The sequence below is a fragment of the Miniopterus natalensis genome, chromosome 15, assembly GCF_054644295.1.
Source record: "Miniopterus natalensis isolate mMinNat1 chromosome 15, mMinNat1.hap1, whole genome shotgun sequence".
NCBI lineage: Eukaryota > Metazoa > Chordata > Mammalia > Chiroptera > Miniopteridae > Miniopterus > Miniopterus natalensis.
The window spans coordinates 30,062,369-30,074,829 of record NC_142095.1 but is presented as its reverse complement, the minus strand read 5'-3'; the positions used below and the strand labels follow the sequence as shown (position 1 = coordinate 30,074,829).

General features: G+C 46.4%; 1 protein-coding gene across 1 annotated transcript in view; it reads right to left on the bottom strand.

Moving 5' to 3' along the window:
* FGD5 (FYVE, RhoGEF and PH domain containing 5) overlaps window positions 1-12,461 on the bottom strand; it is a 100,686-nt gene that overhangs the window by 45,708 nt on the left and 42,517 nt on the right. The window lies entirely within an intron of this gene.

Here is a 12,461-nt window from a genome sequence, read left to right as displayed (position 1 = left end):
ATGCTCTTGGCTGACCTCAGAAGGTGAGTCAAATAACCTGAGCCCCAACTTCTGTGCCTGTAAAGAAGGATGGGCAAGGGCTGAGGCAGATGCCTGGGCCTTCTGCCACAAGCAGGCCCCTCCTCTGTGGCTCCAAACCTGTCAGATATCAGACATAGCTTGTGGCTGGGACCCAGAAGAACAAAGACACTATGGACAGCTTGACAGAACAGATGGTGGATGTTGGGAATGTGCAGGCATGGCTGAGGGCAAGGTGGCCCGCGGTGAAGCAGAGGGCACTCAGGAGGGACAGCAGGCTTCTGGTTCCAGCTCTACCACTGCCTCCCAATGCAACCCTGCACAAGTCACTTTCTGAGGTCGGGCCTCAGTTTCCTCAGAGAGACCTTTAAGTTCACTTCCTGTGCATTACCAAACTTGAGGAGTTACTGGTTAAGTGAATGATCTACTTTAGAAACTTACTACCTGCTGAGAAAGCAACTGCATAATGTGGCATCTATGAGAGTGGACTCAGGAACTAGGCAGTTTGGGTTCAAACTGTGCCTCTGGCCTGGCTGGGCATGGCTTAGCAGTTAAGCATCAACCTATGATCCAGGGGATCGCTGTTTGATTCCCAGTCAGGGCACATGTCCAGGCTGTGGGCTTAATCCCCGGCAGCGGGCGTGCAGGAGGCAGTGGATCAATGACTCTCTCTCATCATTGATGTTTCTATCTCTCTCTTGCTCCCTCTCCCTTCCTCTCTCTGAAATCAATAAAGACATACTAAAAAAAATTAAAATCCTGTGTCTGCCTTTTTTACTAGTTGAACAAGTCATTTAACCTCTCTATGCCTCAATTTTCTTATCTGTAAAATGGGTACAATAGTATAATGGTATCTAACACATATATTGTAAGGATTAAATGATTGTACATATTTATATATGTTTATAAATATATATAAAGATAACCCATCTATAGATCTATCTACATATAGATATCTATCTAGAAATCTATCAACTCTCTCTATATATACATACACACACATACATATATCACACTTGGAACAGTGCTTGGCACACAGTAAGTAATGGCTGTTATTATCCTTATTTTTGTTATTGAGGTAGTGCCAAGTACTCAGAACCATGGTTTCTGCCCACTGGACACAATAGTAGGGATGGAATAAAAAAAAAATTTTCATGGTCAAGTAGGGAAAAGGCCTCAGCTGCAAAATGAGTGCTGAGCCACTCCTCTGACAGTAGCAGCTGAGGCAGTGGAAAGCAAGTGGTCTCTGGAATAAAACAAGTTCAAATCCTGGCCCAGCATTGTTTAATTGTGTGACTTTGGCAAACCATTACCTCTCAGCCTTAGTTTTCTCATCTGAAATACAGTGGAAAATAATCAGCCTGACCTCATATGCTGGTCTTTTTGATGACGTGTTCCTGACTCAGGGCCTCTGCACTCACTGTTCTCTATGCTTGTAATGTTCTTCAGACCTCATTCTTACTTTTTGCCCTTTTCAGTTATCTGCTCAAAAGGTACACCCCATCTTCAGTGTGGTCATCTGTGACCACATGACCTAAAGAGCACCCAAAGTCATTCTCTAACCCCAGGGTTTCTCAGCCTTGGCTTTATTGATATTGTGAGCCAGACAACTTTTGTTGCAGGTCTATCCTATGTATTACCATGGCTTCTACCCCCTGGATGATAGTAGCAGCCCCCACCCTCAGTTGTGACAATCAAAAATGTCTCCATGCATCGTCAAATGCCCTCTGGGAGCAAATCTCATCCCCTGTTGAGAAGCACTACCCTAACCCTTTTCCTTGCTGTACTTTTCTTTTTTAAAAAAGAGAAATAATTTTTTAAAAAAATATATCTTTATTGATTTCAGAGAGAGGAAAGGAGAGGGAGAGAGAAAGATAGAAACATCAATGATGAGAAAGTTACTGATCGAGCCTGCAACCCGGGCATGTGCCCTGACCGGGAATCGAACCCCCATTGCCTGGATCCTAGGTCGACACTCAACCGCTGAACCACGCCCAGCCGGGCGAGAAATAATTTTTTTAAATTGATTTTTAGAGAGAGAGGAAGGGAGAAGAAGAGAGACATCTATGTGAGAGTGAAACATCAATCAGCTGCCTGCTATCAGGGTTCATGCCCAAAACTGGGAATCAAACTGGCAACCTTTTGGTGGATTGGACTATACCCAACCAACTAAGCCACACCAGCCAGGGCGCTGTACTTTATAGTAGTCATACTCCCTAATATTATCCTTACACACAGCAGATATTCAATAAATGTTTGAACTGATAAAATGAGATGCATTGCCCAGCACATAGTAGGCGCTCAATAAATGAGTTCCCTCTCTAGCCGGTCCACTTCTAATAGCTTCTGAGTGTTTTCTGGAGATTCAGTCCCTCTGAAGCCACCCTAATAGTGCAGACCCTGGGACCATGGTTAGTCTCCCTCCTGCATCCCACTGCAGCTGTCAAGGCATCCACGGAGCAGGAGGGAAAACTGTGAGGCCTGCAGAGGCCTCCAGCCTCACCTGGCCTCCCGCCCTCCCACTGGCGCCAAATTGTGACTCACCGTCTGCCTTCTGCATCTGCAGGGTTAGCACGGGGCTCTGTGGACAAGAGCAGCTCACTCTTCCCAATGCAGGGGCTCCTTCAGAGTCCCACATGTGAAAAGGCTTTGTAAACAAAACCCTCTCAATGGAAAATGTATTCTGCCAGGACAGGCCTCAACAGCTAAGAAAACCCTGTGGTCAAGCTTCCATAAAGAGAATTACTCTGTAGAGAAAGGACAGGAGTCAGGAGAACTAAAGCTCAGGTTCTTCCCCTTTAAAATGAGGACAAGAGTCAAGGTGACTTCCAACCTCCAGTCTTCCAAGGGCCTGTGATTCAGTTTTCATTTGTCATCCAGCATGATGCTGAGAAGGTCTAATTCAAATCCCGGGCTCCACCCCTTCCTATACCTATGCTCTTGGACAAGTTATTTCTCTTCTCTGAGCCCCACCTATAAAACAGAGATAATAATAATACCTACTTAATAATGTAATAGCTAGCATTTATTGAACATTCAGTATGTGCTAAGTACGGCTCTAAGCTTTTTACACATATTATCTCACTGAATATTCCCAAAAACCTATGAAGTAGGTACTTATTATCTCCATTTTACAGATGAGGAAACCAAGGCACAAGGAAGTCCTACCTTTGCCCAAAGTCATGCTAATAAATGGCAGAGCCAAGATTCAAATCCAGGCAGTCTGGTTCCAACAATCCCAGCACTTAGCAGTGCACCTGCCACATAGTAAGCACTCAGTAAATGGCATCTTTGCTCATTATAGATGATGGTGGGTTTTTCAAACCAGGAAGCACCTATTCTTTACTTGCATTATATAGCCAGCAGCAGGAGATTTGCACTTCAGGAGGGGCCTGGGCTAGTCCTTGGGCCTCAGCTCTTCTGATTCTTACCCTCCGAGTAGTCCCTGCTTTAGCATGTAGGAAAGAACTATGCTGAAAGTCAGGACACCCAGATCCACATAGCAGCCAGGCCATGAGCAGCTCTGTGACCAAGGGCAAATCCCTTTCAGATGCCTCAGTTTCCTCACCTGAAAGATGGGAGTCAGTAGTCCCAACCTCCATGAGATGATGGATAGAAGTGGTCAACCTCCACCCACACTTTCGGAGTTGTCGTCATTACCATTGTTACAATCTTGAAGCTGTGGGCTGGACTTCTGGTAGGGTCGGGGCACGGGCCACTCTGCACGTCCCTTCCAGCCCCTCCTGCCAGACAGGCAGACTCTGGGTGGGACTTACAGGGTGTCCCGCTTTAGTGACTCTGTCAATGATGGATATGTCTTCCCCAGCCGGACAAGAGGGAGGCCATGTGCCCAAGGCTCTCCTCTGAAACTGCTGATGGGCGTTGCCCAACTGGGCCATTTAATATAGATGTTTATTTAACCAGGAAATGAACTCCAAGGTTGACGGCAGTGTCCAGGGACAGACTTCTGGGAACGGGGTTCCTCCCAGGAGCATGGGGCCTGGGGCGCCAGGCCTATCGCCTTTCTCAGGCTGATGTGGGTGTTACATCAAGTGGCTGCTGGCCCCTCTGCCTGAGGCTGAAGCACCTTATCACCGCTGTTCCCCAGGGCTGCCTAGTCCTGCATTTCCTCCTCAGGCCCCACACAAACCGGCCAGGTCACCGCCAGGTCACCGCTGACTATTCTGGGACCTGGTCAAGTTGGGAGGGACAGCCTCCTTTAAGGATCTTCAAGGATAAACAATGGGTCACAGAAAGAGTTGGGAATCCTGGTCTCTGTGCCTCAGTTTGTCCAGCTATAAAATGGAGGTACTTAGTCTCCCTCTAGAACAGCAGTTTGCCAAGTGTGGTCCAGAACCCCTGGGGCTCTGCTTCCCTTTCCCAACTACATAGCTGTGTGAGCCTGGATGTGCATGGAAGCTCACCAAAATGACAGTTCCAACAGTCTGAACACAGAAGGAGCTGGGAGAACCTAGCTCTCTTCTCTTAACATCAGACATTAATGATATTTGCAAAAAATGCAAAACTAGTGTCATTCTCACTAATTATTTTAAAAACAGTTACTTTTCATTAAAAGTGCTATTTGTGTTAACATGCAGTGGGTTATTTTTGTTGTTTTAAAATGAATTAAAAGATAGTGTGACTTTCTCATATGGTAAACATTGATAGATACAACTTATAGAAACAAAAACTCTTTGAGGTCCTTAATCATTTTTAGGAGTTCTGAGACCAAAAGGTTTTGAGAGCTGCTGGTTTAGAGGTTGTCACAAAGATGATATAGGATGATGGATGGAAAAGCTATTCTCAGTGAAGGGTGATGGAAAAATGAGGCATTACTGTCACTATACTATTATAATAACAATAATTATTGAGAAAAGCAGGCTTCATGGCCTGGCCCTCAGGATGACCCCAAGCATGCCCAGAGGCCACATGATCTTTCTTCACGATGTCCTATCCTGCAGAAGAGGAAGAAATCACCTCCAAAGCTCCTAACTTGTCACCTCTCTCCCTGCTAGCAGGCCCTTGAGTTCACACCTGCTCTGCATTTAAATAGCCACCTCTCTTTTCACCCGCATCTCTGCTAGGTCCTTGCCAAGCCCCATGTGCATGGCCCAGTTCTCCTCCCCAGTTATAGCTGTTCTCTCCACCTATGGTCGGTCACCTGGGAACTCCAATCTCCATGCTATACCCCTCAGCCTTTTGCCTCCTTGCGACTTCCTTTTCAGACAACTTTTGCCTACATCTACACCTGATCAATCCATCCTAGGCTTGACCCCATTCAGAACTGCCCTGCCTCTAAAGTGATGGGCTTCCTGGTCCCCATCTTGGACCTGAGCTTCCTAGCATCCCTACACCCTCTGCTGAACTTGTCGCTTAGCTCACAGATAGCTTCAGTCATTTATCCACTCCAATCCATCCTCCACATGGTGGTCCCAAGTGGCTCCTGTGGCTCCCCAGCACTAGATGATAGAAAGAACTTGTGATCTTGCATTATGCTGAGAGCCCATGCGCTGGGGTCAGAAGATCCGGTTTCAAATCCTGACCTCTACTCTTTCCTCTATCTATACCTTGGACAAGTTATTTCTCTTCTCTGAGTCCCATCTATAAACAGAAATAATAACAAGACCGACTTAATAATGTAACAGCTAACATTTATTGAACACTCAGTATGTGCTAAGTATGGCTCTAAATTTTTTACACGTATTATCTTACTGAATCCTCCCAATACCCTATGAGGCAGGTACTATCATTATTACCTCCATTTTACAAATGAGGACACTGAGGCAAAAGTAAGTCCCGTCCTCTGCCTACGACTTAGCTTGAAGAGCCTTTCCAGGCAGCTCTCCTGCAATTCCTCCATGCCCCAGGGAATCCAACTTTATTCCTAAGATCAGTCTATTTTTCCCTACCGTTAGGCCTTTTTTGCTCATGCAGGTTCCTATGCCCAGAATCCCTTCCAGACTCAATAAGTGTCTCCAGGTCACACACTAAGCCTGAGATGGGGCAAAGTCCTGAGGCAGGCACCCATGTTCCCTATCTGTCAGCAGCCCATTGGAAAAAGGAATCACATCTAGAAAGAGGGAAGGGGCTGTTTCAAGCCCTGGGGAAATATTCTTAATGAGTCTTCATTGTTTTGAGGGGTCCAGTGAAGGGAGTGTGGGAGGGTTCTGAGGTCATATCTGGAAAAGGGAGAGTGCTAGAAGCCGACTTTAGGAGAACATTCTTCTGGGCACCACTGTCAGGCACATGGTACTTCCCCCTTGGAATTCAGATTGTGAATTCCAGCACAGCCTCAAGGGCTAGAAAATTCAATCTCTCAGGGAGAGATTGCTCATTTTTTATCCTAGCTGTCACCTGTGTTCCCAGAGGGGCAGAGAAGAAGAGGAGGCAAAGCCTGCTAGGACAAAGGGGGGAGAAGTGGGACCAAAGAGCTGTCTCCTCTCCACACCAGCCCACCCCCTGGACCAAGTGGTTGGCTTCCATTCATGCTGACACCTGCCTTATCCTGGTTATAGGCTGCTGCGAGTCTGGGTATGGCCTGGATACTCTAAAAGACTTTTAATTTTAGAAAGAATCTTTGATTTTGGCTGCAGTGTGTAATGCATTTGTAGGAGCATCAAGTTATCTTGGAACGCCCTGAATGAGGCAACAGGAAACCTGATTTTTACTCCTGACTTTGCCTCTGACCTGCCAAATAACCCTGAGCAGATGATGGCCTCTGTATGAGCTTTCGTTTTCCTTCCTGTAAGTCAAAGCAATCTCCGGCATAACTGAGCAACCCCCAATTTTCCTCTCCCCCTAGTCCCTGGCAAGCACCATTTCACTCTCTGCTCCTATGAATCTGACTGTTTTAGATTCTTCATACAGGTGGAATCGTGCAACATTTGTCCTGTAACTGGCTTACTTCACTTAGCATAATGTCCTCCAGGTTCATCCATGTGACATGATTCCCTTCCTTTTTAAGGCTAAATAATATTCTACTGTATGCATATACCACATTTTATTCTTATTTATTTATTTTTGTTTGCTTGTTTTAAAATATGTCTTTATTGATTTCGGAGAGAGGAAGAGAGAGAAACATCAATGATGAGACAGCCATTGATTGGCTGCCTCCTGCATGCCCCCTACTGGGGATTGAGCCCGCAACCCGGGCATGTGCCCTGACGGGAAACTGAACGGTGATTGCCTGCATCATAGGTCAATGCTCAATGGCTGAGCCATACTGGCCGAGCTACACCACATTTTATTTATTCACTTATCCTTCTATGGACATTAAGAGGGTAGATCTCATGTTAAATGTTCTTACCACAATTAAAAAACAAAACGAAGTGATCTATAAATGCCCGTTAGCTCTCCCACCTTCTAGAATCCCTGCGCTTGTGAATGGCAAGCTCTCACTGTGACAGCAGAAAAAGGCCAGAAATGGCTCACACAGCGAACTTCTAGCAGCAGGGTTTTATATTAGGTATACACAGTGACTGCCACAAAGTCAGGAAGGAGAAAGTGAGGGTGAGTATGACCTTGGGACCCAAATCCTAAACAACTGGGGGAAGGGGCACTGTGGCAGAGAGGAAAATCAGTCACAGAACAAGCTCTCTTAGGACCAGGGCATTCCCACTGTCCTCATGTCCAGCCCTTCAGCTCCTAACAGCCCCCAAGCCCTCTGGGACCCTGAACAAGGTGTGTGAGACATGTGGGTACCTAAGACACCTCCCAGACCTCTGAGCCCCTATTCTTTCCTATCCCTTGTGTTCTAAGAGTCTGCATCCCTCCTCCTCCTCCACTCATGCTGCCTTGAAGTGTCTCTTTGTGTTACTGTACTGAACCCTGCACCCTCTGCATGGTTACTGGGCAGCCGGTGAGAAGCAAGGCTGGTGCCCAGCTTGGCCCCTCACTGTGCCAAGTAAACCACACAGAACCAAACAAGTGTTTTCATTTTATTAAACTGTCATGCATTTAAGTTTGTTTTCCTTACTTAAATGCAGAAGCTGAGTCTAATGTATTCACTTCTTTATTAGTTTATTCGAAGCTATTTGCTGAATACTATTATGTGCCAGGCAGAAAGGACACAACTGTGAATAGGACAAGCATGGTCCCTGCCCTCCCGGGAGCTATTCTAACATAGAAAGGCAAGTAATATGCAGAAAAATAAAGAACATAATCACAGCTTGAGGTAAGTATGAAGGAAATAAACAGGAATGCCATTGTCAAAAACAGCAGGTGAGCAGAGCAGGGCCCCTTGAGGAGGTGACATTAACTTGAGACCTGCAGCCAGCTGTGCAAAAGGCAGGAATAATGTTTCAAATGGAGGAAACTTCAAATGCAAAGGCCCGGGGATGGGTTTAAAGGACAGAACTCATTTTTATATCTTTCATGATGTCTAGCCAAAGGCCTACACATTTGTTGAATTTCATCTGATCCATAATTAATACATGGCAACAGAAGATGAAATGGTTGGTGCCAACAACCAGAAGAGTAAACACAAAAGGAGAAGCAGGCCAGAGGTGGGGTGGGAAGATAGCGATTTCCACTTGGGATATGTGGAGTTTGAGGTGCCTGCAGGGCTTCCAAGAAGGGTCCAAAAGGATAGCTGGAAGCTAGAGCGTGGGGCTGCAGACAGGGGTCAGACCAGAGGGTCAGCTCTTGGAATGCCATCTAAGTACGGCTGGCCGCTGCCCTGGAATGGGGTTGACTGAGCAATGGACACAAAATGACAGGCAGGGCTGGAGGTCAGGCCTTGGGAGGCATAGGTAGGATGTCAAAGAAGTAGGGAGAGAACCAGGAGCAGATGGAGCCTGAGAAGCCAAAGGAAGAGGGGAGACCACTGAGCTGAGGCCCGAGGTCTGAGTAAAACAGTGTCTGAGGTGGACAGTGCGGCGAGGGCCTGGCTTGTGGAGGTCAGGAAAGGTCATGCAGAGCATATGACAACAGTGAGAAAGGTGGAAGCATGGGGAGGAGTGGAATATGTTTGTGGGCTGAGGGAAGTCCTACAGAGTTTCTTCTACCCACCTCCTTCTTTGCTCCAGCCACACTGACCTAGTCTTCTAGCTCACGAAGGTCATTCCCACCAGCCCACCTTTGCACTGCTGTTCTCTGGAATACTCTGTCCCTAGATCTTCCCATTGCTTTCTCCCTCACACTATTCAGCTCTCTGCTCAAAGATTTCCTCTTCATCAAGAAAGCATTCAGTTAGAAATCAGAGCCTTCATGCATTGCTGGTGGGAATGAAAAATGGTGCAACTGCAGGTGGATCCTCAAAAAATTAAACATAGAATTACCATATAATCCAGCAATTATACTTCTGGGTTTATATCCAAAAGAACTGAAAGTAAGGTTTCAAAGAGGTATCTGTACACATGTTCATAGCAGCACTATTCACAATAGTGAAGATGGAAGCAATTCAAGTGTCCATCAGCCTATGCATGGATAAACAAAATGTGGTCTATACATGCAGTGGTATAGTATTCAACCTTAAAAAGGAAAAATCCTGACATATGCTATACTATAGATGAACTCTGAGAACATTATGGTACATGAAATAAGCCAATCACAAAGGATAAATACTGTATTATTCCACTTGTATGAGGCCCTTAGAGCAGTCAGACAGAAAGTAGAATGGTGATTGCCAGGGCTGGGGGAGGGGAAATGGGGAGTTAGTGTTTAATGGGCACAGAGTTTCAGTTTGGGAAGATGGAAAAGTTCTGGAGATGGATGGTGGTGATGGTTGCACAACTGTGTGAATGTATTTAATGCTGCTGAACTGTACACTTAAAAATGGTTAAGACGATGGATTTTACATTATGTTTATTTTAACATAATTTTTTTAAATGGAAAAAAAGGCCTACTTTAGCCTCCCTGTTTACGTTTTCCCCGCCCTCACCCCTGGCTCTCTCTTCTCCACCATCATGATGGGTTTTGTTTGTCTGCTGGGTTACAGCACTTTCACCACCTATGCCACCTCAGTTTTCTGGCTGACTGTTCCTCTTCTTCTCTAGGACGTAAATGCCACCAGGGCAGGGAGGCACCTGGTATGACTTGTGGTTGCTGTATGTTGAGCCCACAGACGGATGCCTGGCACATAGTAGGCGCTCAGTGAGTACCTACTATGGTAAATAAATAAATTTTTGTCAAACAAGAGGAGGGACAGGGAGAAACTCAGTGAGAATACAGAGAGAAGAGATACAGGTGGGAGGGAATTCATGTTTGACAGGGGACAAGGTTGTTTTCTGGCAAGAACAGGCTGCAGCCTGAGGAAGCTGATGCAAATCTAAGACAGCTTCCCCAGGGACAAGGGAGAAGTAGCATTTGCAGTGGGGCCAATGTGCAAAACTGTATGGGTGGGTTCTGAGGTCAGTGGCATGGAGAAATTACATGGTGACACAACCCAGGCCAGAGACTGGCCCAACGGAAATAACCAGGGTTCAAGGGAACCCTTTAGCCTAGGCAGGCGGTCAGGGTGAGGCCAAAGGTGCAAGGCCTAGGGGTGTGAGGTCAGCAAGGAGGTCTAGGCTAGGCTGACTAAGCTTGAGTACAGCCAGGGAGGAGACAACTTGCATAAACAGGGAGCCAGGGAGGGTATGATGGCAGGAGGGTCTGTTCCAGAAGGCAGGGCACTAACTTCTGCCTGGGGTCAGGGGTGGGCCTGTCAAGGAAACTCGATGACGATGGGTCTCAGGCAAGGGAGGGGCCACCAACCTCTGGGCTGGTCTCAGGGGAGCTGGTATTTAGCTTGAAAAGTACCCGTTAGTCTGAGAACTGGGCTCATTGTCAGGGAGGAGCGACAGGCCAGCAAGCCATTGAATGTCTCCTTTCACAGCTAAATCTATTTTTAAGTCCTTCTCATTTTTCCTCTTTTGCCCCCTCCTTCCTTCAACCCACACCCTTTGTATGTCTAAGAGTGGGAGAGAGAAAGAGGTCACATGTGGGTGGACCAGCTGGGTTCAGCTTCCTATCCTGCTCCAATAATCTCTCCCCTCCTGATCTGGTCACCCCAAAACATCTAGGAACAGTGGGCTCACCACCCTTTATTTTTACATAAATCATATCAAACTGTAAGAAGTGTGGGACCCACCTCCCCAGACTGACTCCTGAAATGGGGAGGAGAGGTGGGGAGCAAGTCTACTGATCACTCACACCTTCTCTAGTTCTGTTCCTGCAACATGGCTGGAGATGGAAACCTGACTCCCATTTTCCCAACGATGTGTTGGAGGCACAGAGAGGAGAGGTCTTTGCCTTTTAGAGAAATACAATTTTCAGATACTGTGGAAGACAAAGAATCAGAAATAAATGCTCCTTCTCCCCACCTCCCATCCCACCAAACTTCTACAGCAAAAAGGAGCAGGGAAAGATTGCTCACTCTAGAAACCTCCCTTCACACCTGCCCTGAGGCTGGGCAACCTGGGAACTCTTCCACACTGAGTGCTCTGGAAGGGCCAGGCAGTGCTCTGGAACAGCCTCTCAGGGGTCAATTTAACAGCAGGTACAAAGACTGCTCTCTGGCCCGGCCAGCATGGCTCAGTGGTTGAACATCAACCTATGATCCAGGAGATCTCAGTTCGATTCCCGTTCCAGGCACATGCCAGTGTTGCGGGCTCGATCCCCGGTAGGGGGCATGCAGGAGGCAGCCAATCAATGATGCTCTGATCACTGATGTTTCTATCTCTCTCTCTTCCTTTCCCTTCCTCTCTCTGAAATCAATCAAGATATTTTTTTTTAAAAAAAGACTGCTCTCTGATCCACTGATCCTCTTATGGGATCTACCCTAGAGTAAATCTTGCACATGTGTCTAAGGAGGTGCATGAACAGTGCACTGCAATGCTGTTGGTGATGCAAACACATGAGAAACATTGTAAAAGCCCCTTGGCAGGGAGATGGTGAAATAAACCACAGCATATCCACAAAATGGAACAGCACTAAAAAATAATTTAGAGCTCTACATACCAATGTGGGAAAATCTCTAAGAATTTTGTGAACAAACCCAACGAGTTATTCCAGGTTTTTTACGGTTTGATATAATTTATCGAAAAATAACTCCACAAATAATACCATAGTTTCCACTCATAATGAAATATGTAGGTGAATACAGGGGAAATTTCTGGAAGGATTCATACCAAACTGTGTACTACAGTTACCGCCTTAAGGGCATAGGGATTGGGAAGGGGTGTTCCAGGGGACTTTAACCTTTCCCTGTACCTAGTTCATTTGCTATAGGGAGTATCTAGAAGAGCACACCTCATGTGATGAAAATGTAATTTTTAAAGGTGATTTCTATTTGGGTACATGATGAAAGCCTCACAAAGAAGGATGAGGGGGTGGTGGGGCAGAGATGCTCAGCCTCATTTGACAGATAGGAAGGCTGTGCTCCCGAGAATGAACTGACCTGACCCACACTTCTCCCTCTGTGCCCAGAATGACAGGATGCTCCTATCCCCAACCCTGGCCCC